The following is a 27,912-nucleotide window of genomic DNA, read 5'->3' on the forward strand; positions in this document are numbered from 1 at the left end:
CTAAGTCATGTAACATTTCTTTAGACTTACTCATTTAACACTAATGACTGTGGTGTTAAAACCTAAAACACTGCCACTGAATTTAATCCTTAGAAAAGATATTTGTCAACACTGAGAAATTTTAGTTTCTACTCTTCAATATAACCTCCTTTACTGATCTACTGTAAACTTTAGCAATGATATGGTTCAAAGAAGACTGTACTTTCTTTGCTTGTCTTTTTACCCTTTTCTCCAGCAGTTCTTTACATTATGAAAATTTTTAGATAAAACTTTCAGGACTTCAATGAGTTCCTGACAAATGGTGCCAAGTTATTTAGTGGTTCGTCAGTGGCACCAGGGTGTTCCAAGAGAGGCTGGTGTTGCTACCTCATTAGACTGACTTAACTCTGGCAAGGGATTGTTACTCACTAGGGCCCAGTGCAAAGATTTATTTCAAAGATTTGGGCTGAGCAACTTTTGTTTCACAGTCATTCCTTTTGAAGAAAAGGAGGAAACCCAATACATTTTTATTGCATCTTATTTTTTATAGTGAAGGTTGTTTAGAATGGATAATATGATATAGCAAGGTAATAAATAAAGGAAAAGATAAGAAATGGTTATGCAGGGAGATGGGGAGTAAAAATGGATCAAAGAATAAATGATAGGAAACTGATGAAAAATATTTTGCCATAAACCACAGGGAACATTTTCAGTCACACATGCATTCATTCATATGGAGTCTTCCTCTCCTCCTTTGCATATATAGATCCACCTGTAAATGATTTTCGGAGCTACCCCTTGACCAAGCTTTAAAGAGTCCTTTGCCTTATTTTGACATTTATTCACCAGACTTTAGGATTCCTTTACCTCTTCATCCTCCACGTCCCCACCCATTCCCACATATTCATATATAGAGACTCTTTCCATGTATTGTAAAACAGGGTTAAATCACTGTGGAAAAATATCACCTCAGTTTTGGAACCCAATTGTTTCTTGAGGACCATGATCTTGACTTCTACAGGTGACAATTAAACCACTGACAACCCATTAGAAGAAGGGAACTATTCAAAGCCATTGCCTTGCCATGGGTCAGATATAATCCACATAGAGACCAATCCAACTTGGCAAAACTTATGTGGAATAACTGCCATGTGCTGAATTGCAGTGAAAGAAACAGAAAAATCAGATTATGAAATCAAGGAGTTTATAATCTAGGAAGAAAGAAAGATAACTGGAATTTAATTGTATCTTCTATGTGTTTGGACCCTGAGCAAATTCAGTGATTCACTTAAACTGTCTAAGAACATTTAGTATTTAATGTTTAACTCCTACAACAGGGCCTAGCAAAATACTGAGCCTTGATAAATATTTGTCAAATGAAGGAATGAATACATAATACTATGAGGAATCAAAAACTCATAGGAACCACATAATTGTTTGAGGTTAGGTAGAACTTACTGTACAAACAGTAATGACTACCATTTATTGAGCGTTTTCTGTATGCTCAAACCTATTAGTGAAGAAGCTTTATCAACACAGCAGCCAGTACATAAGTTTTGGAGCAGACACGGGTTTACATTTTTGCTCTATAAACATAGGATTGTAAGACCAGCAGCTTCACATTGCCAAGGCATGATTTCTTCATATATAAAATACAGATGAGAGTATCTATTTTGGAGATTTTATAAAGATTAAATGAAACAATATGTAAAGTGCCTGGCATAGTGCCTAACACAGGGTAATAAATAACTAACAAAAGCAATATTGGAACCCAGCTCTGGTTGAATGAATTATGGTCCCCCAAAGATGTCCATATTGTAATTCCCAGAACCTGTGAATGGCAAGAGATTTTACAGATGTGATTAAGTTAAGGCTCCTCATATATAGATTATTCCCAATTATCTGGATAGACTCAAGGTAAGGACATGGGTCCTTTTAAGAGGGAGACACAAAGATCATAATCAGAAAAGGAGATATGATGATGGGGGGAAGCTTAAAGTGATGCAGTCACAAGAAATTCAGGAAGCCTCTACTAGCCAGAAAAGGTAAAGACCTAATTCTTCTCTAGAGTTCTGCACCCAGAAGAAATGCAGCCTTGCTAACACCTTGATTTTAGTTCAGTGAGACCCACTGTGAAGAACTGTAAGATCATAAGTTTGCATTTCTTTAAGTTTGTGGTAATTTGTTATAGCAGCCATAAAGGACATGCACATGCTCTTTCCTCTATACCTTGCTTGCCTTCTGCAAATACAGAATTAAAGAAGAAAGAAATCTAATGTTTGGCAGTCTAGTGTTGATTTTGTTTTGAATTCTTATTCTCTTGACATGCTTACTATTTCTCCTCTCATGGCTAGACAATTTGGCAGGTCTGTTCTCACTGTTTGATTGCTTTTTCTGTGGCCACTAACTTGGGAGTTACATGGAAAAAGAAAAAAAGGACAAAAGCAAAGGAAACATTGGGAGAAATAAGAGCTGTTTTGGGGAAATGCAGATCCTCAGTATCTGTCTTCTTACACTGGAAAATGTATGCTTCCCTTGAAAAGGTTATGTTTTTCTCCATTTTCCAATATCTTTTCATGCTTCCTTCCTATCTCCCCAGACACAAACCCAGAGAATTTTGGAGAATCTGGAAGGCTTGTCTAATGGAGGCCTAGGTTTGAACTCCATTTTAAAATGCATCCTTAAAAATGGTTATTGTAGTGAATATGTGAGGATATCTTGAATCTTTATTTAAAGATAATCATTCACTTATTCATTTATTAATTCAAGAAATATATTTTTGAGAACTTCGCATGTGCCAAAAGAACTTTGACTCTTATGAGGAAAGCAGTGGTCAGTGAACAGGTCAGATACAGTTTTTTTCCTCATGCACTTAAAATTTCAGGGAGGAAGAAAAACTAACACGAGAAAATACACTTAACATGTGTGTCAAAAGAATTGTAAACTGTGTTAAATATTACTAAAGAAAGGAACCAAAGGCTGAGATAGCTCATAGGATGTATGGGGAGTGGGGTGAAGGGAGAAGGTTGCTGTAGGTAGGTTACTTAAAACAAGGTGTCAGATATTTAAGCCAAGACTACCTTAAAGGATGAATAGGAGTCTTGTAAAGAATGATGGTGTTCTGGAGAGCCTTCCAGGCAAAGAGACCAGCATGTGCAAAGGCTCTGAGGCAGATAGAAGCTTAGAAATTCCAGGAATTGAAAGAAGGCAGTGTGATTAGAATATAGTGAGTGATACCATGTTGTGAGGTGTATTTAGGTTCATAGCAGGGTTTCACTCCTTGAGAGTCTTACAGGAAATATAGCAGGGAATTTGATTTGACTTTGTGTGAGATGGAAAGCAATTACAAATTTTAAACAGACAGTGACATAAACTGATGCATGTTTAAACAGGCCATGCTTTGGTTTATTTGGAGGATGGATTTAAGAGGAGCAAAACTGGAAATGGGCAAATACAATATCCCAGATGAGAGCTAAAGAAGACTTGAAATAAGGTGGTGGAAGCAAAATATATGTCTAAATATAATAGAAAGAATTTATAAATAAAGCAAATATGGGGGGCCTTTTAGCTTGAATATCTGAGTGGATGGGGTACCATCCCAACTGAGATGAGAAGATTGAGGTGATAAGGAAATAATTTTGACAAAGGGATTGAGAGTTATATTTTGTGCATGGAAATTTCAGATGTCTGGCTATTATCCAGTGGAGCTGTCAAATTGGAAATTGGATAAGTATACAAGCCTGGAGTTCAAGGGACAGGTCTGGGCCAGAGATACAAATGTGGAAATCATTAGCATACTTATGATACTTAAAGACAAATGACTTGTGATACAGCTGGAGAATATGTGTGGAGCAAGTAGACAGTCCAAGGTAAAGCCCTGGGGAATTTCCACAGTGAGATGTCAGATGGAGGAGGAGCAGGAGCCATGGGAACAGAAGATGAGTAGTCGGCGAAGGAGGAAGGCAATCAGGCACAGGTTGTGGTCTAGAGTGCCAGAGTGGGAGGGAGAAGGCATGTGTGTTAAATGATGCGGAAGCTTGAGTGTAACAGAGAGTGTCTTTTGGATTAGCCAATGTGGAAAGCACTGATAACCTTGAGAAGATGAAGGTATATTTAAGTCACAAGTAGATTGCAATGAGCTAAAGAGTGAATGTAATGGGAGGAAGCGCAGACAGCATTTGTGTGCAGACATCTTTTCAAGAATTTTGGTAGTGATGGAGGACAGATTCATGGGGCAGATCTGGCAGGGAATATGTGGACAGTGGAGGTGTTTTGTGTGCATATACATAGATAAAAAGTGGGAGATGCTAAAACATGTTGGTGTGCTGAGGAGAATAAGCAAGTGGATGGAAAGAGATTGTTGATACATGACAAAAAGTGGATAACTAGAAAAGCCAGCTCTTGAGAAGACAGGGAAGAACATGAGCTAGACCTTCACTAGCAAGGACACTAAGGAGGCAGGAGAGGAGTGCAGGTATCAATGATAGAAAGATGATGTTCTCACTTAATGGCTTCTATTTGTCAATGAATTTATGAAAAGTCATCAACTGAGTAATAGGGTTAGTGGAAGGTTTGAGGAAAGAAGAGAGCACATAAAATTCTTGTCTCGTTTGGATTAGATAATTAGCTTCCCTTCAGCTGACTCCGTGCTTATCAAGCAACTTTGTGGTTGTAATTAGGCCTCCTGTGGGACTTGCCAACAGAGAAGATATGCAGGTCAGAGGTTCCAAATATCAGCCCAGAGGAAGTTAGAATTCTAGTAAAATGTATCTTGCGAGTCTGTCTATGTGAGTCAAACTGGTCAACTCAGGGATGCAGAGAAGTTCAGACTGGATGTGTAATCTGAAATGTGACCACCACATCAACTTTGTATATGCTTCTAGTGGGAAAATCCTTGACTTATCCAGCACCTTTCTTATATTCTTTTAAATTTAAATTCAACTAGCCAACATATAGTAAAACTAAGTGCTTAGTTTCAGATGTAGTGTTCAATAATTTATCAGTTGTATATAACACCCGGTGCTCATCACATCACAGGTACTTTCTTTTAAACTTCGGTAGGAATTATATCATTTGCCTGCATTAAATAGGCACATTTAGGCTCACAACAGCCTGTGCATTCTATGTCTTAAATAGTATCCTTGAAGAATTGGTTATGATGATTAATAATTTCATAGAAGCACCATTTTATACCTCCAAATTATAATAGTAAAATTTCTGTTGTTCAATTCTTGTGGAAATAAAATGAGTAAGCAGATAATAGAGACAAGGAAGATCTGAGATTAGCCTGGGAATTGAGGGGGCTTCTGGGCCTTATATTCTGAAGAGTCTCATCAGAGGGGTTTCCACATTTAATATTCTAAGTGTTCTGGCTCTGAGAAGAGTGCAAAGACAAGTATGTATATACAAGTAAGAAATAATTTTTATTTATTTGTCTGTTTAAAAAGACTTTATTTATTTGGCAGAAAGAAAGAAAGCACAGAGTTTGTAGCTACAAGCCACAATATCCTTAAATATTCCTTTAAATATCCCTTGAATACTTGCAAAATGTCCAGCTGATGGGTGGAAACAACAAGGAAATATAATCTTACAATATTTTGAGCAGAATAAATAGTGACCATCTGGGGAAAGAGGCTCTAAGTTTCTTTCTTAGATGTTAATTCTTTAGGTACTCCTTTCTTTGACTGCTCTTCATACATTATTATGATAATTATTCTTTTTAAGACTTCATATATTTTCATGTCAAAACAACAGTAAAATAATTGTGAGTTCTAGATAAAGCTACAGTGTAATTTCTATGTTTTTTTTTAAGATTTTATTTATTTATTCATGAGAGACACAGAGAGAGAGAGAAAGGCAGACACAGGCAGAGGGAGAAACAGGCTCCATGCAGGGAGCCTGATGTGGGACTCAATCCCGGGAACCCAGGATCACGCCCTGGGCCGAAGGCAGGTGCTAAACCGCTGAACCACCCAGGGATCCCGTGTAATTTCTATGTTATAGCAGCTGGGATTGTGTGTGGTATGTGTGTGTGTGTGTGCAAATGAGAAGAGAGGGACAGAGAGAGGGAGAGGAAGAGGGAGAGAGAGAGGGAGGAAAAGGGAGAGGGGAGAGAAAGAAAGAGAGAGAGAGAGAATAGAAATTTTTGTTGTAGATGAAACAAAAATTCCCTTGAATGATGGAACTCAGCAGAAACATCAGACCAAAAAACAGGACAGTACATTTATTCCAAAAACACTTATTGTACATTTTCCTTATATACAAGCAACTGCACTGGGTATTGGGCATATAAAACAGACCTTAGAAAACCTATGATTATGGAAACTTATATTCTGGTGGATGGCACCTGACTCTCCTCCCTACTACATTAATGGACAGGTATATATTTTTTACCAGAAGTTTCAATACCTTCTTTTGAGAGCCAAGGGAGGTTGAAGGTTTTTTGCTTTCTTGGGTCAAACACAACTTGGTTGGGTACTTTGTCTTTCTAGTTGTCTTAAACAACACAAGAAGTGACTTTCAGGTTTACAGTGATAATAAAACTTGAGCAGAAGTGGCTGATGGTGTTATTTACTATAGAAAAGGAAGTGTATCTGTAGAGTAGTGAGATTAGATCTATCAAGGTAGCTTGCAAGTAACTAGAAAGCAGCCACCAAATAGGATTGACTCCTTCCCTCAGTAGCAATAACATTATCTTCTGTTCTATTGAACTTTTCCATTTCATTTTTTGAAGAAACAAAGTATTCTTTCTCTTTCATTGGTAGACAGGCTCTCAAACACACAAGAGCATTGTCTCTCTGTCCCTGTATCTCTGTTTCTGTCTCTCTCTCTTCTCTCTCTCTCTCTCTCTCTCACACACACACACACACACACACACACACACACACACACACACAGATACTGCTTCAAGCCAGTTGCTTCCAGGATTTATCTCAAAGCTGCTACCTAGAAACAAAGCCCATTTTCTCCCTCTTACCAATCACCTTAAAGTTTTCTTTGAAGTAAAATCAGAAGTCCACCAGAGTCACTTTCCTGGTTGCTGAAAATTCCATCACTTCATTTTCACACCAGGATTCTCAGGCTGCTAGCTTTGCTCCTGGAGTAACGGGGTGGGGTGGTAGTGGGGGGGCAGTCTTCCTCCTTTTATCTTTGCTTATGTGGTGAAGCAAGCACATTAGGCAATATGGAAGCATATTATATCCACACTTGTCTCCGTGGCATCATTTATAGTTTCTGCGTCAATGCTTAAGATCCTCGATGATAACAAAGAGGGTAATTAGTCTATAATTAGCAGTTAATCACAAATCTGTAGAAGAAATTTCAGCGTATTGACAAAGACTTTTCTTTAAGTGACATTTCTATGCATAGTTAATTAATTGCTGGTTTCAAATTGGGTCACTAGAAATGTATTTTTCTGATCTCTAGTAATTTCTCATGTAGGCACAGTTTTTAAAAAAATTCAGATAACATATCTAGGTGCCCAGTGTGTAGTTGAGCTATACTGCAGTGGGATAAAAGGCAAACCATGTAGGGCATGGTTAATACAGTTGCTAACAAATAACCAGTAACTGATGCACCACTGCAGTCTACTTTGTGAGTGACAGGACATACTCACTCACCCTTTTTTAGAAGGCACTTCCCCTCACCCCTAATTCCTTAAGGAAGTCAATGAACCAGAAACAGCTCACTGCACAAATATGAATTGCAATATGTAGCACATAAGATTAATAATGGGAAAAAACACACTAGCAGGAAGCAAGCCAGACTCTTTTTTACCCCATGTATTCATAGAAATAAATATATCTATAATATCTGTACCTGTGAGACTGTACTAAGTAAGGCTCGATATATGGAAATCCAATGGAATTTTAATAGAAAATAATGTGAGGATTGCTATGGAATTACATTGGTGTTATATTCACTAATACCAAATGCATTAGTTGCACTTAATACTGTTGCCATTACTGGCTAAACAGGGGTGATCACACCTCCAATAATCTGCTGAACAGATTTCATAGAGACTTTCTATCAAATAGTAATAAAAAATGAAATGCTTCCTGAGGCTTTCCAACTCAGAAGAAAGATATGTTGAGATTGTGAATTAAGTTTGAAACAATGTTCTTTTCCTGCACTATGTTCCAGCTCAAATAACACAGCCTTGGGCAAGTATGCCGGAGGATCTTATTCCATAGCCTGAGTAGTTGATGAAGAAGAGCCATCCAGATGGTTCAACTGTTAAGCCCCTGCCTGATTCAGGCCTAACTCCATCTATCTGTAAGTCTTCTGTCCTCCATGGTATGGATTTTATAAACAGAGGGGTTCTGATAATCTGTGCTCCACCCCTGGGCTGATACTCTAGGATTTTATAGTAGTGCTGGTGCTAATGTTCTATAGTCCTAACCCTACACCTACAACCTCCATGGAATGTCCCCATGGTAAAGCTAAGCTCTTTTTCTGACTCTTACATGGCCCCCAAATCTGGAATTTACAATATTTTATGATATTGGTATTTTCTCATTTATTAAGCATAAGGAAGCTGAGGCTCAGAAAGATTTAGCAATCTACATGGCAAGTAAATGGCAAAGCTGGGCATCAAATCCAAGCTGACCTCAACATCCACATGCTGACTTTACATTTCCTCTCATATTCCTGAAACTGTGGCCTAGAACACAGTTTCTTAGGCCTGACTACACATAAGAAACACTAGAAGGCTTACTAAAAATACAGATTCCTGAACATTTTCCCTCTGATATTTTGATTTTACTAAATCAAAATCTGGGGTAGAATCCTGGAAGCAGATTTCCTCCAATAGTAGATCTGGGCAGAGTCCAGGAATCTAAGATCCTCCAAGTGATTCTGAAGGAACTGCTGATTTTGATCAATGCACCACACTGGAAACTCAAATTGAGATTCACTCATTGTTTCTTTCAACAAATATTTCTTGGATGCTGACTATATACCAGGTATTGTTCTAGATGCTTGAAATAGAGCAGAAATAAAACAGATAAAATCCCTGCTCTTATGAAACTTACACTCTAACTAGAGGATACATACAATGAAAAAAATATATATACTATGAAGCTGTGACAAATGCTATATAGAATAACAAAGCATGAGATCTACAGGAGATATTAACAGCATGGCTGTAGTTAGATGAGAATGGCTAGGTGAAAATGATAGAAGATGAGTCTGGAGGGGGCAGGAATTTCCTCTCTGATGGAAGAAGTCAGCAGATTCATGGACAGCTTCCAAATATGTTGCTACAACAAACACTTCTGGAAGGGAAAAAAAAGATGTTCTTTTTCTCCAGTTCTTGTGATGACAATAAAATGACAACACATCTGCCCTTTTTGGGGAAGTAGCATCCTCACATGTGGAATCTGAACCCCATAGGTTCATCTCTGCCTCCTCAGGCAGGAAAGGAGAATTGGCTCAGCAGTGCTGATGAAGATCCATCCTTTGCAATCAAAGATAAGGTTCATTGCCCAACCAAAGATCCCAAGAGTACTTTAAATACCATTTGGTTCTAGGCAGTGCTGAGAATCCTCGAGAAGCTGTACAGCAATGAGTGCAAGTTAACAGAACAGCTCACAAATAGATCCTGGGGGAGGCTCCTGCTGCCTTGTGGCAGGCCCATAGCCTACACACACCCAGTCAGCATCTTCTGTAAGCTGGGACCCTCCAAGTGCAAGTTCAATGCTTCCCCATGGTGTTTCCAGGGATATCAGTAGTGAACTTGATGCTTCCAGTTTCCACTCAGATTCTCCAAGATCCTCAGGGACTATAGTTACTATATATTACTAGGAGAATTTCGCAAAGAGTGCTTCCTCAAATTATTACAGGTTGAGACCAGAGCTAAACAGATTACTTTAGTCTACATTTATTCAGGGCTATGATAGGTACACAGGTAGCTTCTCTGAGGTATTCTCAGAATTTAGGGGAACGATCAGGAAAAGGTGAGTCCCCAAGAGAGGGAAGAGCACACATGCATGTTTCCCATGTGCAAATGCCTTATTCTCAGATGGTTTGTATTTATTTTGCTGAGGGGACTTCACAGATTTCTCTGGCCAACATGTGTCTCCAGGACTATGGCACAATTTCAGAAAGAGTTAATCTGAGTGATAGTGCTGCTTCTTGCCTGGCTGAAGTGGCAAAGCTAATGGTAACTGAAGGTGAGAGTCTTCATGAAAATTAGAAAAGGGGAAAACGAAGAGGAAGAATAAATCACTGTATTTCCAGCCCTGTCCACAGTAGAGTACTCTGTTCAGCTAGCACAGGCATCCACTTAACTTCACCTACCTAGACTGGAAATGGGTGGCCTTGAAATCTCAAAAAAGCAAAATCATCCAGCTCCTTTGACTTTGTCTCAACCTAAGTGTAAAATAGTCTCACAGGATTGGGGTGTCCATGGAGTTCTTCTTTATACTAAGCAGTTAGCCGAGATAGCTGTTTTGTCTTTTTAACATCTTTCCTCCAAACCTAACCCGAGTCAGTAGGTATACCCTGCTTTAAGGCAGTTTTAGACTCAATTTTATACATAATTATATATGTGATATGTAATAATATATGTGTATTAATAGTGATGATATGTTTTTAATAGTGGTCTGAAGAAAAAGTCACTCTTTAGCATCTGAAAGGGATTCTGATATAGTTAGGATAAGAACAATACTTATATAATATACATATATATAGTGTACATATATACTATTGAAATATATACATTTTAGTACAATAAGCTAGTGGTAAAATTGGTATCAGAGTCCCATTTTCTGTTCATCTGAATAAATATCTTTTTCTTACTGCTGCCATATTATTGCTACTATACTAGTCACTTTTATTGATGAATTTGGTGATATATGATGAGCCCAGAGAGGTATATGCCATTTTATTACTCTCAGTAATGTAATCTGGAAGTCGGTTGCAGCACAGATTTTATATATCAAACAAGAAAGATTAATAAAGACACGAAAAAAAGAAAATGACCAGTTTAACTTTTATCTTTATTTCAATCTTAGTTCCTATTTTGCAGTTGACTTCTTCACCATTTTTTTTTCTTTAATAAGCTCGCTTGCCAATTCTATTTTTTGGACAAGCTGTTTCTTTCATCTATGTTTTTTTGTAACTTCTCTTAAATGTTTATTACCCTTTAGTGCAGAATTATTTATCCCCAGATTCTTTTGTTTGTGGATATAAGCATTTGGGTTATTTTAATGATTTGTCTCTCAGTAAGTTTGTTTGGATTTATGTCAGTAGCATCTCTTTCCCAATTAAAGTAAGTCACCCCAATGTTTCCAAGATCATAAGATCAAACTTATTGATGACTTCAATTCTTAAGAGCCAATCTTCTCTTATTGAGTGCAAAGCTCAGCTCAGTAACAAGATCTTATTACAAAAAGAAAGAATAAAGTGGTCACCATAATGCTTATTGTTGGGATGTTATTTTTATTCACTGAGAGAACTGCAAGTGTGAAAGTTTGCTTGACATCACTTAATCTGCCTTAGATAAGCAACTGATTTAGGTGAGATCAAAACATGCAGTCCATGGAAGACACATTGAGTTGCCACACACAAAAAATGAAAATATGAATTTACCTTAAATGTTAGATGATGAAAATTGGCACTTGATGAATAAGGACAAAGATATAGGAAATCATCTCTAAGATGTAGAGTGATTTCCAGGATAGAGAGACTATTTTTATTGATAGTATTAACACATTTAAACTATGAATGAATCAAAGCAAAGGAGATTGGTTAACCATAAATGTGCAGGAAAAGGAGTGCTCAAAGTCAACAATCCCCAGGAAGGAGGGAGCAGGTCTCAGTGAATGTACATCAAGTTTGATAGAGGATATCCTGAGACATTACCAAATCCCCAATTCTATCTGTGTCCTCATCTCTAAAATGGAGATTAAAAGTATCAACATTTAAATGAGATCCTGTTTTTTTGGGGGGGGGGGATTACTCTTTAACTTTTATTTTATGTGTGTGTTTACCATTTTACCAAAGTATAATCAACATATAATAAATTATGTACATTTAATATGAACAGTGAAACCACCAACACAATTGAGATAATGAACATATGTACTATTCCCCTAAGTTTTTTTGTGTCTTTTTATAATCCTTCCCTCCTGCTGTTCCTTTCTACCCTCCTCATGCCCCACAGCTCCCATCTCCCAAGTCTCCAGGCAACCAAATGATCTACTCTTTGTCATTTTTAGATTAGTTTGCATTTTATAGAATTTTGTATGGATTGAATTATGCAATAGGTGTTCCTTTTTTTTCAGCTCCTTTCACTCGGCATAATTATTTAGCAATTCATCTATGTTGTAGTGTGTATTAACAGTTCATTCCTTTTTATTTCTGAGTATTTCATCATATGGATATACCACAGTTTCTTATCCAAACACTTGATAAAGTTGGATTGCTTCCAGTTTTGGCTATTGCAAATGAAGTTGCTATAAACATTAGTATATAAATCTTGAGTAAATACTTAGGGATTGGAATGACTGGATCACATGGTAAATATATGTTTAACTTTTTAAGAAATTGACAAACTGTTTCCAAAATGGGTATATTTTATGTTTCTACTAACAGCATATGAGAGTTTCATTTCATCCACACAGGTCCTATATTAAAATGAGAATGATCTCAGTAGCAGGTGTACGTTCACTCTCCAAGTCTGTATTTCCCATAAGTCAGCTGTGTACTATGCCTCTGAGTGATTTCTGCCATTGTAATGTATGATAGTCCTATTATTTATTAATGTTTATCTTGAAAATAACTCATAGTCATGCTCTTGCATGACCAGAATATATGCACCTATAAATTGGTATTATTGATATCCAAGTTTATGTAGTGATTTTTGGGAATCTGGTTAATATCCCTGTAGAGACTTAGACACATTGCCAACTCACATTTTTGAGCCTACAGAGTTTCACCTCTCACTGTGGACCATGGTCAGTGGACTAGGATAATTCCACCCAGTGAAACCAACCTCTCCTGTGCCACTCTAACCAAAAATATTATTTTCTTACAAGTAAAACACCATATCTTGCTGATTTTGAGCTATACCTATTGAAAATAATAAATAATTCATCAGCTCGGAGTCTCACCTAAAAGTATTAACCTTTTTAAATTTCCAGTGCCTAGGCAACCCTGAGATTCTTTGAAGGTTCAGCTCCCCAAGGGCAGAGAAACAACCTAAAAAATTTATACCAACTTTTCCCAAGTTAGAGCCAGTAACTCAATCAATCTCAATGGATTCCTGACTCATAAGCAAGCTTTCTCTATTAGGTGGTGAATTCTAGGAATTGGTAGATCTGAGAAGTCCATCTTGGCTGTACCTGTGATAAACAGACACTAAAAAATGTAAATGAGGGTAGAAAAAGACTTTGAAGTCTAGAATCAGAGAATCCAAGAACTTGAGAACTAGAAATGACTCTAGTGACCAACCAACATAACCCTTGGGATGCTGAGGTCCAGAGAAGTGAGAGTATTGGCCAGAGGTCACAGAGTCGGTGATTAAGTAGCAGAGGTGCTCTATTTATTTTTTAAATAAAATTAAAATCAAGCCTCATGACAGTGCTTTCACTATAGTGTATTCTTCACAGAAGTACTTTGGACCGATTGCTGTTAAGAAAGCAAGGGTCATAGGGAAACAATGCAAAAAAGAGAAAAAGAGGGTAAGATTTTTGAACTTGGTTTTCCTTGAAAACAAAATAAACAAAACAAAACAAAACACCTTCAGAGGTTGTTTTTACTTTGATAGACCATGTATTCTTCCAGCAATATTCCAGCTTCTCTTTTCCTTTTTTAGTTGCATATGGTTCAGCTGAAGACTTTGGGACTTTTCTACCATAATCATGGAACTATTTCCTAATCACTATTCTGCATTTCTTTTCCATTTATCAAGCAGTTCCACTTCAAATTGCCTGTCTTGAGACTTACTGAACTCTACTAGCATTCAAGCCTGCTCACCACCTACCTCTTACTGCATCTGACTTCACTACTCCATTGCTTCCTGTGGCCTGTTGACAGTCATTTAGTTTCTGTGTTTCCCATTCAATAGCATCTCTGTTTCAGTCCCCGGTAGAGCCTGGTGGAAACTTGGAAGAGAGGAGAGCACATAAATGAAAAATAAACCTCTATTTTCACATCAAAATTGGAGGGTTTTTTTTTTATAGGTCTTATATATTGTTTAGGGAAAAAAGAGTTCATTATTCCTGCTCATGACCTAAAATCAGAAAGCCTTTGCAAGGCTTAGATGTATAGATTATTGAAAACTAAAACCTGGTTTCCACTGGGTACAGACTATCATAAATTCATTCCCATTTAAGGGATTAGAATGACAAAAAGGGAAAATGAAATGCTCTAAAGGAATTTAAATCTTCCTCCTCCTAGAGAATTTAATGCTTTGAGTTCTGTTTCTAAATGTTACAGTCTACAGTGTAATTCAGGAAGTCCCCAACCTATTACCTTTAGCTTTTCCAACCTCAAATGACTCCCATTAGGGCTCTGTGGCCCAAATGAAGTTGATGAAGCCAACCCTTAGAAGTGGTTCTATTCTATAAAACTCTTAATGCATACTTCATCAACCAAAAATAGATGATTTAACTTTTTCCAAAATGACAGACATTTTGGGTTTGGAGAAAAAAAGATGCAATCACTGTGCTATCTCCCATAAAGAGCCATCAAACCCCCAGTGGTTAGTGTTGCCCAATAAACTGATGAGCCACATTGAGAATATTGGATGTGGGGTTATTCTGCTCATCGGCCCTCAAGAGAGATCAAATGGCACTGAAAACACTTTAGGGAATGTCAAGGGAAAATAATTAAGAAGAAGAAAAGGTAAGAAAAAGAAGGAAGACCAAAATTAAAACAAAAACAAGTCAATGTTTTTGCCTAGAACGATAAAGCTAGATATACTTGAAGAAGAAAGCATGATGAACATAGTGAGCACAAATCCTTATTTGATAAAACATCTTATCTGTCTGCTTTATCTGTAAGGCTCTATGTGGAGTGCTATGGGGGGAATGGAGATAAATTAGACAAAGTTCATGTCATGGAGTATATGCATTTTAGTGTGTTTAAAATTAGAAAAACAAATATCAATAGTGCAAACAGAACACTGCATATGTCTAAGAGGTATGTAGATAAAGCAATAGTATTTCAGAGGATGAACAATGTCAATTGGAAGGAAAAGGAAGGGAAATTATAGATAAAGTTTTATCTCAAAAGACAAGTATGATCAAATGTGGATGTATTAAAAACAAGAGCATAGGATATAGAGGGACTATAGGGAAAAGTTACATCAGTAAATTAGTTAAGGCAAAATTTACTGGTATGATTGATAAATCCTCAATCTCAGTGGTTTCACAGAATAGGGATTTAATTTTGGCTTCCAAAATGGACATTCCTGTTTAGTAGGTGACTATCTATAAGTGGTGATTTAACAACCAAGTTCTTTCCATCTTTTGGCTTTTATCTACTCTCACATCTCTAAGATCACTGCACTCATCTACATTCAGCTGATAAAAGAAAAGAGAATAGAAGGAAACACTTGGAAAATTTTTGTGGGCTGTCTCTAAAAGTGGTACATTGATTCTACTTATATTCCAATAAGTATAACTTAGTCATGTGCCCACACTTAACTACAAGGTATACTGGGAAATGTAAGTCCAGTGAGAATAGCAAAAAGAAAATGAATTTGATGAATAAATAACTAGCTGATCTCTTCCACAGGTGGGAAAGTCTGAATGGAGAAGTAATTCAGTTTGGTTGAATTGAGGTTGGGAGATAAGACATTCTTTGAGATAAAACTAAAGAAGTGGGTTGAGAACATTTTTATTTTTGAATAATGGATTGATTATTTCATTCATTCATTTAGCAAAATTTATTTAGCACCTGCTATATACCAGATACTATACTAGATGTTGAGGATTCAATAAGCAATGTGTCTAGTGGAGGAGACAATTATGAGAGTGTTGTAAGCATAATGATAGAGGTATATAAAAATACCATAAAACACAGAGGAAAGGAAATCACTCTGCTTGGGAAGTTTGGGATTGGAAGTGAATCAGAATAAGTCTTTTTATGTGAGAATAGTGGGCAGTGGGGGATATGAAAGTGATATTCCAGGTGGGGGAAACATTCTAGGCAAATGTCCAGGTATATGGAAATCACAAGGTCACAGAGAATATGGAATTTTTCACAGAATCCTAGTTTGCTAGAAATTGGCCAACTCTACAAGTCTGAAAAATATGAATTCAGGACAAAAAGGAAAAACAATGGAAATGCAGCATTTCACAGTGGATCATTAATTCACAGAGTTTTTTCTTTAAGAAGTGGTATAGACTAGTGATATACACATTTACTGGTAGATTAAAGAGATAGATTCAAGATTGAGAGATTACAATGTAGGAAGCTTTTAGGGGTACATTGCAGGTCCCTTGCATTTATTGGCTTAATCATAATATATTATTTGGAGTTGGCTGTCAAAGACATGGGCTTTTAATTCAGATAGACTTGGATTTAAATCCTAGATGTAGCCCTTGCTAGCTATGTGGTCCTGGGTGATTTTTGAGTCTTGGTTTTCCTTGTCTGTAAAATTGAGACATTGATATTATATACTCTAGTGTATCAGTTAGGTTTTTTGCCCATTATTTAATGGCTTAAAAGTGATTTATTTTTGAGAGTTGACAATTTTGATTGTGCTCAGTTAAACAGTTTTCTTGCTGGCCTCACCTGAACTCATGCATATTGCTATATTTAGCTATAGGGTGGGCCAAGGGCTAGTTGGTCTGCAATAGCCACTTGTCTGGTAATTTGTTCTGGCAGTCAGTCAAGGTAATGAGGCTGAATGTACTAATGTAGCTAGTAGGCTAGTTTGGGCTTATTCATATAGTGACAATCTCAAGATTCCCAAGTGTATAAAGATAGGGCAAGCTCCAATGCTGAAGCGTTTTACAAGCCTCTTTTTGTGTTATGTTATAATCTCACTGGCTAATGCAAGTCATGATGTTCCATTGGCCAAGCTCAAACTTAGTATGAGAATTGGCTATCCAAGGCCATGGATACGGGGATTAAAAAATCCATTGGGACTGCAACAATCTACCACATTCAATCATGGTGTTGTCACATAAATTAAATAATATAATGTACTTACTATTTTGATCAAATTTACTAATGTAGTAAACTTTCAATAAATAGTAATGATAAAGATGATGATTAGGCATGGATCACTGCCAAAGTGGAATATGTAATTACTTTTTATAGTTGAGGAAAATGTCTAACAGGAAATAGGAGATCTAGATTTTAGTCTAGCTTTGCTGTAATATGATTTGAGGTAGGGAATTGATACTAGAAGGACTAGAAGTTTAGTTACAACAATGGACAAATAAACATTTCTTTGTTAATTGCTACTCCAGATAATTCTTCTACCATTAATCCTATCACATCCCACCTTACTAGATTGTTTCTCAATACTCTCCCTTGTCCGTTCACCACAACGACCTTTGTCTGCCTAGGCCTGCTACCACTGAATACATGACTTATTATACAACCTCTCACTCTGTGTCAGATATCCTGGGTACTTTTTCTTTCTGGATCTGTGAATGTATTTATTAGGATGCCTATAGATACATGCAACTAAATAACTAACTGAAATGGCTCAAACACTGAGGAATTATTAGTTTATGTAATAACTCTGGAGGAAATAATTCCTGAGTTGATTGATTGATTGATTGATTGAGAGGTTCAATAAATGTCAGTTCTCAGATATGGCACTCTGAAATTCTCTTTGGTTTTCTTTTGCTATTATTGCAAGATGACAGCTTTCATTTCCAAACATCCTGTACTCACAAGACAACATCTCAAGGCAAGAGAGAAAGGGTACTTCCTATTCCCACTTGTGGTCCCTTACTCCCTTTTGTTTACTTATCAGATATGTCAAATTCTCTCAGAACCTTCTCCTTTATTTCTCATTGACTAGAAAAATTACTTCCAAACCAATCAGAGGCAAGGAGGGAATAAGGTTCTTGTTATCATGGTGAGATTAGATTTCTCATCATTCATTTTCCATAAATAGAAAGGGGCCATATTCCTTGGGTATACTGTTGCATAATATATTGTTACAAGATAGTTGTTTTTTAAACCTTTACTCATGATTCTTACAAAAATATAAAATGGATAGGTGTCAAAGATTTCATTTAACAGATGAATTAAGAAGGAAATGAGAGAAATTACAACTAGTTCTAAAGAGATTCCAAAGACCAAACAAATATATAAGACCATCATGATTGCTGAAGTAAATTTATTTAATTGATGCAAAACTAGCTTCTTCCATTGTAGGGGAGAAAAGTCAATTGAACCTCCATGGAACAGAACTTATTTTCTATAGAAAAGAAATATTTGTCTTACCATGAGTTTTCTACAAGTTAACTTCTCTCTCTATAGGCTTGTAAAATAGCTCAAAGACAATGAAAGTCACAAATAACATAAAATCAGATGACTCGGGAGAGTGAGCTTCAAACAATATATATATTTAATTTGAAGACATTTTATAGTCTTTTGGTCCATTAAAAGTCTTTCAATTTTTTCTTATAATATGAGAAAAATCAGATTTTCTTAGCAAGAAATGAAGGGACATGGCTGTTGGACAGAACACCAACAGTTAGAGAAATAAACATATTTTAATTTGCAGTGAGGCTTTCATATCACTTCACAAGGATCACTTTGGAGGTAAATGGTGAAACAGACAGTATTGGTTGTGGCAGAGAAAGCCTGGTGATTTGTCCTTAATCTAAGCCTGAGCCTTCAGTGGGAATGGAACAGCAGCTTGGTATCTCCATTTCTGAGAAGTTGCTAGAATTGCACATTAGGAATTGTCACCAGAGGCACTTCTGCCATGAAAGACTGGACCATGAATGATTCCTTCTTGGAAGCCACAGAATTTAATTTTTCTAATGTGCATGATGATTCTTTGTTCCCATTCCACCCCCTTCCTTGGCTCTTTCTGCATTTAGTGTAAATTGAATTCCAAGGGAATTATACCAGGGATCACATACTATTCATTTCAGTCTGTTGACAGGCAATTTTTCTGTAGTACCCTGCTGGGGATTTGATAGTGAGAGGGGGTGGTGTGAAAATGTGATATCTGGTATTCTTACAGCTTTTGTCCCCAATCTGGTGTTTATGGACTGCTTTATTCCTGTGTCTTATACACTTTGGGATACTATATTTTTGTACCTTAATTAGCTTCAAAATTAATAAACCAATTTTTTCCCTTAAGTTCCAAACCACACAGTGTACTTGCCAACACTGTTAGCTCAGCAAACCTGTCTTGTCATAGGAAAGAAATCTAGTCAGGCTTTTGCTAAACACTGCGTTTAATACACATACATTTCACACATATACATCAGACTTTGCCTGTGAATAAATTTTTCCTTGAGAAAGCTATTTTACAAGCCTTACACACTTTAGAGGAATAAACATTTTCTCCACTTTGTTACATTGCAACTAAATAATGTCTATATCCAAGGCAAAATATAGGTCTATACTGATTTCTCTAGGCTAGTGGTTCTCAAGCTTTGGCCTGCAGCATAATCACAGAGGTGCTGGTTGAAACATAGATTGTGGGCCACATAACAGTTTCTGATTTGAAAGATCTGGATGGGCCTAAGAATTGACACTTCTAACAAGTTCCCAGGTGGTTACTGCTGCTGCTGGTTTGGAAACTACAGCCCAAGAACCACTGCTCTAAGCCAGTTACCATCAGGAGATTCTCTCAGTCCAGAAGGCATTCAGAAATCTACATGTGAGAGATAAGGGAAGTCATTTTGTTATTTCTAAGGAGTATTTCCTTACCCTTCAAAGGTGCTTATTTGACTTTCTATTATCTTCATCCATGAAAATATTGATGTGAATAATCAAAAATGGCAGACCATTAAAAAATCATTGTATTGAAATCACTCTAGTACTTCCAGTTCTCTGTTGATGCGTGCCATAGGTAAGAGAAAGAGACTGAATTGAAAATCAGCAAACTCATAAATCTGAGTAGGATTCTTATCATATACTGGCTGTGTCACTTTGGTCTATCATGGACTGTTTCCTTTCTGTAAATTTCATCTGTAGACAAGGATTGTGGATTGTGTTGATTGCTAAGTCCCTTCCAGCCCTAATTTTCCACAAAACTGATCTTAAGCAAGCTCATCTGCTGGTTTGGGCGTCTAGAGCAAAGGAATCCAGCAGGAGAGGGGCAGTAACTTCCTCAGAGCCCACAGCTATGGTTTTGTCAACCTTGATGACAGAGTGAAGAGCCAAGTAAGTGGAGTTTCAAGGGACCCAGGTAAAAGTGATCTGATTACCTGCTCTTTTGATAGAGCTGTCACAGGGTTATTAATGATATCCAACTGCCTCACACGGTTTTGCATGCTGTCACACCTATGCCCTCAGAATTGTTCCAGCACCAAAGATCCTCAACCAGAGGAAAAGTGCAATCTCCACATTTCAGTAGAAACTCTGGAGGCTTTGCTAGGAAGTGCTCTGGACAAGTAAGAAGGCTCCCTGCAGTCCACTTCAGGCATCTGAAGGGTCACAAAAGAAAGGTGGAATGCTTTTGGTTTCACCTCAGAGTCCTAGAGTTCCATGCACAGCCTATGGTTAATAGAAGGGCAGAGACTCTTTGAAAAGAAATCTATTGTCAAGTCTTGCAGTCCATTGTGCATGTGTGTATATGTGTTTCTTTGGCAAAATTATGGACTCTTATGACTCTCCATGCTTCCTCCATCATTGAATTTGTCTATTGCCAGAACTGGAGCAGAAGAAGTACTTTGTGCTGAGTGGATAAATATATGGATATCCATACTTCTGTGTGGAGGTAAATATAAGGGTTGTTTTGTTGGTTTGTTTTTCTCCGAAAACTCTTCAGAATCAATAAAGTTATTAATGAATGAATGGCTTTTATATGAAAACAAAGTTACATCAAAGGCTTGGAATATTTGTTGCCTTGGTAAAGAGATATTGAATGGGTAGATGAATAAATTCTTCAATAGAAGTTTCATGAAAACAGGATTATTTTGTGGCTTGCAAAATTAGCATCTGAACTTCTAAGTCCTGACAAACTTTCAGTGGGTCCCAAAGGTAGGTCTGCAATAAAGAAACAAATAAGTAAACAATTTCTCCCTGATCTCAGCTCCACTAGCATACATATTTTTGTTTCTTCATTGTTTAATAATAATAATAATAACAGCAACAATAATATTAAGGGCACTAACTGGGCATTAAGACCCAGGCATTGTGCAAGCCCTCTTTTCCTTTTTTCCCCTCTTTTCTTTTAATACTTATAGCAATCTAAGAAGTAATTACTATAATTATCCTCAGAAAGACTGGATAATTTATTCAAGGGCATCCAGTTGTTGATGGGGGAGGCAGGATTTTTGCCAAGGAAGTCTGACCACAGTGCCACACTTCTCACTGCTCCATCATACCAGTAGCATTTGTTGATAAATGAGCCTTTGGAAAAACAGCTTGTGGGAGGCTGAATAATGACCCCCCAAAGATGTGTATTATCTTAATGCCCAAAACATGTTAATAAATTGCCTTACATGGCAAAAGGGACTTTACACTGATAACTAAATTAAGGGTATTGAGATGGAGAGATTACCTAGGATTATCCAGTGGGCTTAATGTAATCACAGAGGTCTTTATAAGAGGGAGGCAGGGGATCAGAGTAAGAAAAATTCACAGATGACAGAAGCAGAGGGGGCCATGAGCTGAGGAATGGAGGCAGCCTTGAGAAGCTGGAAAAAGCAAGAAAATAGAGTCTCCCCTAGAGTCTCCAGGATAAACAAAGTCCTATTAACCCATTTTGGACTTCTGACCTCCAGAATGTGAGATAATAAATATGTATTGTTTTAAGCCACTGAGTGGTAATTACTAGCAAGTATTTAGTTTTGGCACTTTGTTACAGCAGCCATAGAAACGGAAACAGAGTTGATGTAACCTGATAATAGTTACACCCTGCCCTCATTAGGAAGATGCTAGCACAAGGCCTCAAATCTGCTATAACTGTTTCACAGACCTCACTCTGGAGAGAAATACCCTGTTGGTTTTGAGGCTCCCAGATTTGCCTGCTGCTTTATTTATCAGTACATAAATACATGCCATTTCAGAAAGTGGATGCCATTCCCCAGCATATTCACAGCAATCAAAATAGCAAACAGACTGAAAATTGCCATAATAGCGCTTATTCTTGTCCTCACTTTGACTTATAAAATGACATGCTTACAAGATTTGTAAAAATCTCTGCTTCTCTTTGCCACCTCCCTTTTTTCTAGATCCTTCTTTTCTGTCTGTACTAAGAAACTAAGTCCATTAGCAGGTTTCCTTTCACTGGTATATATTGTGAGCTTTATTCTTTTTTTCTTTTTAAGTGATCATATGTTTTCTCTTTTAACTATTTTTATGACATGTGTTGGGTTAACAGCAAAAGGGAACCTTGAAATGGCAAACATAAACATGAGGAATGGAGACTCTAAATTAATTTCCTCTCTGACTAAAGAGAAAACATGGTTGGTCTCTATTTGAGTATATCAGATTTATGTGGTAGAGAAAGAAGGATTGTTTTAAACTTTAAAAAGAAGAGCAAAATGTAATATCCTTTAGATACCTACTATATGTCTAATGATTTATGCATGCTATCATATTTACTTCTCACAACCTTTAAACGCTAGGTATTTTCCTTTTTTTTTTTTTTTTTTTTTTTTTGGATGCAGAAGAGTAAAATGACTTATACAAGGTTTCACAGCTTTGAAAGATGAAAGCCAGGTATTACCTGAGGCCTAAACTATTGTAAACCCCATAAAGAGTGGGTTTCCTTCCTGTACCATCCTCAAGGTGAAAAGTATCTTTTCCTTTCAGGGCACCACAACTAGCTTTCTGAGAAGTTCCTTGATACCTGGGAGCAGGCAAGTGCTCTAGAACTATGGGTCCTCCTCTGTTCATCCCATTTTCCTCTTACTTGGAAGTTTCCCATCTGCCATCAGTAGCCTCTCCACTTCAAAGTCATCTTCTTGTTCTCCAAATTGCTCATTGACTCAAATTCTTGCTTTCATCTTCCCTCTCATGAACATGTCATGTTTGACAGAGACAGAATGTTTAAAGAGAAGGCCTTTGTGGTATTACTATGACAGACCTACATAGCCTAACCACACCATGCTATTCCCCAAAATATGGTAGTCTGCCATTCACTGTGAAACTAGATTGTTCTTTTGATATCTCTTGCCATTAGTTTCAAATGTTGGTGCCTGTTATAAATAAATCTGATAAAGATAACACTCTTATAATGTCATCTTATGTTGGTGTATATAAAGAGGCAGAATATAAATTTGGATAATCAAGTATAGGAGGAGAGAAACAGAATACTGGGATGAGGAAAGAACATGAATAGGTGACTTAGAAAAAGAAAAATTTCTATGATTTTATTTTAAGCAAAGCTAGATGAGTTAAGACTACGTGCACTTGGAGGTATGGCGAATATTCAGTCCCTTGACAAGCATGGGGTCTCATATTTCCACTGCATTTTTCTGGTTAGGCTTTGGTGTTGCCTAAAACCAAAACAGAACCCTAATGAAGACAGGAGAAAGAACATTTGGTGTACAACAGGCTGTCTCAGCACACTGGCTCTTTCTCTTTTTCACCTTCCCACTTGCCCCTCATTCATGTTCTACCCCGGCCTGGGTAGACTGAACCTATGGAACACATCATCCAGGCCCCCTTGAATTCTTTTCTCATTGGGTTTAGCCACTGAAAGGTGCTAGCAGGAGATTTTAGATTCGAAGAACTGAGACACTGGGACATTTCTTTCTTGCTGCTTCTTATTCCATGCTATTGTTCTTGTGGTGTCTATACCCTTTCATTACTCTAGATATGGGCCTCTCTGAAATAGGCCTAGTCTCACTAGACTTCAAAAACACTGTTTCCTTATTTTGCCCCTTCATATGTAGGAGCAGTAATAACTTTCCACTCTTGCTGACCTTGGGATGTCTCAACCTCCTTCACTGGTTGGCTTAACCTGCTCACTCTTAATGTGAATAGTACCTTCATTAAAACGTCTTCATCTCAACCATCTGTGTATAGTTCTGTTTCCTGATGTTGCTCCAACTGAGCACAATTCTCTTCCAGAGCCTCATGAACAGAGAGTGTCCCTGCAACCATCATTATTGCATTTTTTAGTTTTGTCCTAGTATCAGAATTAGCCATATTTTTAAATCCTAAGTTCATTTGTTTGCTTGTTTTCTTTTGTAAATGGGGAAATAACTTTGTCTGTTTCACAGGGGGAAATAAGGTAAAGTAGTACCTCTTTAAAAGTGGCATGGGTTTTGCTCCTGTGGAGAGTCAAATCAGTGCCTTCCTGGAAATAAAACCTCCTGTTGATATAGGACCCTACTCTCTTTCCTTAGTATAAAATCTCTCTGACAGGTGTTTTCCTTGTCATATAACATTGGGGTCACAATGAGGTTCCACTGTGCTTGTTTCTAAGCCATACAATGTCACTCTATGGCTGCACAATACCTATGTCCCTAAATGTTCCAGATATTTTAAGGAAATTTAACATAGCTATCTGCAATAAAATGTTATGAAGAGTTGGAGTATTACCTCAACCAGGCAAAAGCCTGATTAAAAAGATCTTATGCTGGCCCTGAAGGTCGGTATTTATGGCACTATATTATTTATAAATAATGTGAGAATTATTATAGCAATAAAAGTTGGCGTTCCAAAGAATGGGCATATTAGGGATGGATAAATTATGGTGACATTGAGACCATAGGTCACATCTGAAGCTTCCTTTCAGCCCAGTGGAAAATTACCACCAATTTGACTGCAGGAAAGTCTTCAAAGACATAAAGAATAGTGGGGAAATTTCCATACATTTGACTAGAAGGAGGAATGAGTAAGACTACATGGATTCAAGGGGCTGTGAGACTTGAGTAATTTAGCATTCGTTCTCAGTTTCAACATTTCTGCCTAACTTTTTTTCTCTGAATCTGAGTAAAGTTGTGCTCTGGTCAGAATACCAGAATCTCAAGTAGAAATACACAGCTAAAGAAAATCTTGAGACTGGAGCAGCCCAGGTGGCTCGGCGGTTTAGCCCCACCTTCAGCCCAGGACCTGATCCTGGAGACCCAGGATTGAGTCCCTGCATGGAGCCTGCTTCTCCCTCTGCCTGTGTCTCTGTCTCTGTCTCTGTCTCTCTCTCTCTCTCTGTCTCTCATGAATAGATAAAATCTGTAAAAACAAAAAACTCCTGAGAGAGGATGAGATTGGAGACTGTATGTAATCACAAATCTGAACTTAACCCACAAACTCCTCTGCCCCTCCTACAAAAGGCAAGAGCATAGGTTCCCAGTTGATACCATTGCATGGCCAAGGTTCAGACAATTGACACATTTAAGGGGCAGTTATAAGAAAGTCTCTTTCTCTTCAAAGGAAAGCTTTAGAAGTACAAAATTGTTGGGACGTCTCAGTCCCTATCCCTATGGAGGTAGAGTCCACTTCATTGCTGGAGAACGTAATCTTATCACAAGACCTGTGATTATTTTTAAGGAAACACTCATTTGGAAACACCATTCTATATGATGTCCCTACTTCACCCCTTCTCTGATTTAAACACTTCAAACTCGAAGATCAGTTTTCACTCAAAAGCTAACAGATATTTATTACTCTAGGAAGCAAGCCAGTTTTAAAAGTTCAACTCCACTTCTGACTCTGAAATGTTTGAGATGGGAAAGAGCTCAGAAAATTATTTTCAAAACCAGTTGTCTAATCATACTGTTTCTGGCTATGGGCAAGAAATTGATTTAGTTAAGAAAAGCCATTCTTGTGACATTTGTAATATAAAAACCACCAGGAGGGTCTCACTCTGCTGGAAGATCTCTTTGTCCAAAAAGCATCAGAGTTGCAAGTAAACTGAACAACTGGGGGAAGGGGGAAGTAAAATAACACTCCGATCCTTTGATAGACTGCCATCTCTCTATGTTTTTGTTTTGGCACTTTAAATGTCTATGTTTTTCCTTGGGGTTTGTTTTATATAGTGTCAAATTTGTGTACACATTTTTTTCTTTCTCTAAGGAAAATTCATTCTTCTACAGGTCCATTAAAGTTCTTAGGCAACCTTTAAACTGGTAATTATGTAGAGATTATACTGAGAAGGAGGTAGATTCAATTCAAAGGTGATTACAATGTAATCCAGAAAGCATAAATAATAATGTACTTAGCAGAAGAGTTTGCAAAAAGGCACAACCATTACTTAGCTATGTGTGCCTGGGGAAAGAATAAGAACCCAAATGTTTGTGATTTATGATTCCTTCGTCTCTGTTAGGAGCTTCATATATATATACTTTTTTTCAAACCATTTCCTTATGAGAATGAAAATAATCTTCAGTATTGCGTGTTTCTTCTTCCCTTTATGTTTTGCATCCTTGGTCAGCGTTGGGCTGCTTAACCCTGGAGTTTGTAGGACAGCATTCTGGGGAAGCAGAAGCAAAGCCACTAAATTTGATTGGCTGGAAGGCAAGTTGTACCCTATATTTCTATAATCTTTATTGCTATTTTATTTTCAGTTTCTACCACATAAATTTTTGCACTTTGGAAAAACAGAAAGATCTGGTTTCTCAGATTCGGGATTTAAAATTTCATTGTTTGGAAATTCACTGTTTACCCTCCCGTGGTTTCAAATTCTTCCACTCTTAAATTAATAGATCTAAAGGTACTAAAGAAAGGTGTTTAAAAATTTGCATTTAATTGAGTCTTTTCTCATAATGCAACATGAAGAACTCCAAAGAGAAAGTTGGCATGTCTTTCAAATACAGACCAAATTTTACGGATTTTCCAATCTTAAGAAATGTAAACAGTCTATCTCATCCCACTTAAATAGGGAGGATGTACTATATCCCTTTTATTCTTCATTGTGGTGACATTTGGTTGATATTGAATGTATGGATTATTTCTCCAGTAGCTTCATTTGTTTATTAACCACATGGACCGTATCATTTAATTTTTAAAAAAGATTTATTTATTTATTCATGAGAGACACACAGAGAGAGGCAGAGACACAGGCAGAGGGAGAAGCAGAATTCCCACAGGGAGCCTGATGCAGGACTCTATCCCAGGACCCTGAGATTATGACCTGAGCCAAGACAGATGCTCAACCACTGAGCCACCCAGGCACCCCATATCATTTAATTTTTTGTCTCCTCTCCAGTGCTCTATACATGTTCTTATGTATACAGAATTGACACAAATTCCTGAAGCCAAATTAGAATTTATCATAATAATTCTGGAAATAAACCATCAGTCAGAATAGATTAGAATATGCTGCAGCAACAAATGACCTGAAAATATCAGCAGCTTATAATACCCTGGGATTCAAGCAAGTAGAGCAGAGTCTAGATGGTACATTGCTATATCATGGCAGAGAAAATGAGAGATACTGAACCAGCTGCTGCTTTGAGGGGACATGCATCACTTCTGCCCACATTTAATTGGTCAGAGTAAGTCTTATGGCCACTCACTGAAGGAAGAGAAAAATGAGATACTAGGCAAACCTAACGTAATCTCCACAGGAGACATAGGGGTTAAAAAGAAGACATACTGGGGCAATGTTTAGTTGGTATATATCCTTCCAGCCTTAGGCCAGGCAATTAGCAACTATTATTCACCACTTCCCTGTCTCTTCTAACCTTGGGTATGATTAAATTAATTGGTTAAGGAAAGCTGGTATGCATTTCATGTGATTAATGCCCTAGAAAACAATTGCAGTAGATTGCATTGATTTGTTTCATTTTACATACTTGAAATTAGAGGCTTATGAAGTCTACATGCAAATTTATGCAAAGTGGGATGCAAATTCATATTGTGAGCTATGAGTCCTGG

General features: G+C 37.3%; 1 long non-coding RNA gene across 3 annotated transcripts in view; it reads left to right on the forward strand.

Annotated features, from left to right (window-relative positions):
- LOC112650354 (uncharacterized) overlaps nt 1-26,553 on the forward strand; it is a 34,999-nt gene extending 8,446 nt beyond the window's left edge. Inside the window, exons 2-3 of one of the 3 annotated variants that reach the window (XR_003130114.3) lie at nt 8,122-8,253; nt 26,468-26,553. This is a non-coding gene — a long non-coding RNA (uncharacterized LOC112650354). Of the gene's footprint in view, nt 1-8,121; nt 8,254-13,894; nt 14,130-26,467 lie in introns of those variants that run through there. The other 2 variants (XR_003130115.3, XR_003130113.3) reach the window with 2 other exon arrangements.
- Nucleotides 26,554-27,912: the final 1,359 nt, after the last annotated feature.

Source organism: Canis lupus, chromosome 11, assembly GCF_003254725.2.
Source record: "Canis lupus dingo isolate Sandy chromosome 11, ASM325472v2, whole genome shotgun sequence".
NCBI classification, from domain to species: Eukaryota; Metazoa; Chordata; class Mammalia; order Carnivora; family Canidae; genus Canis; species Canis lupus.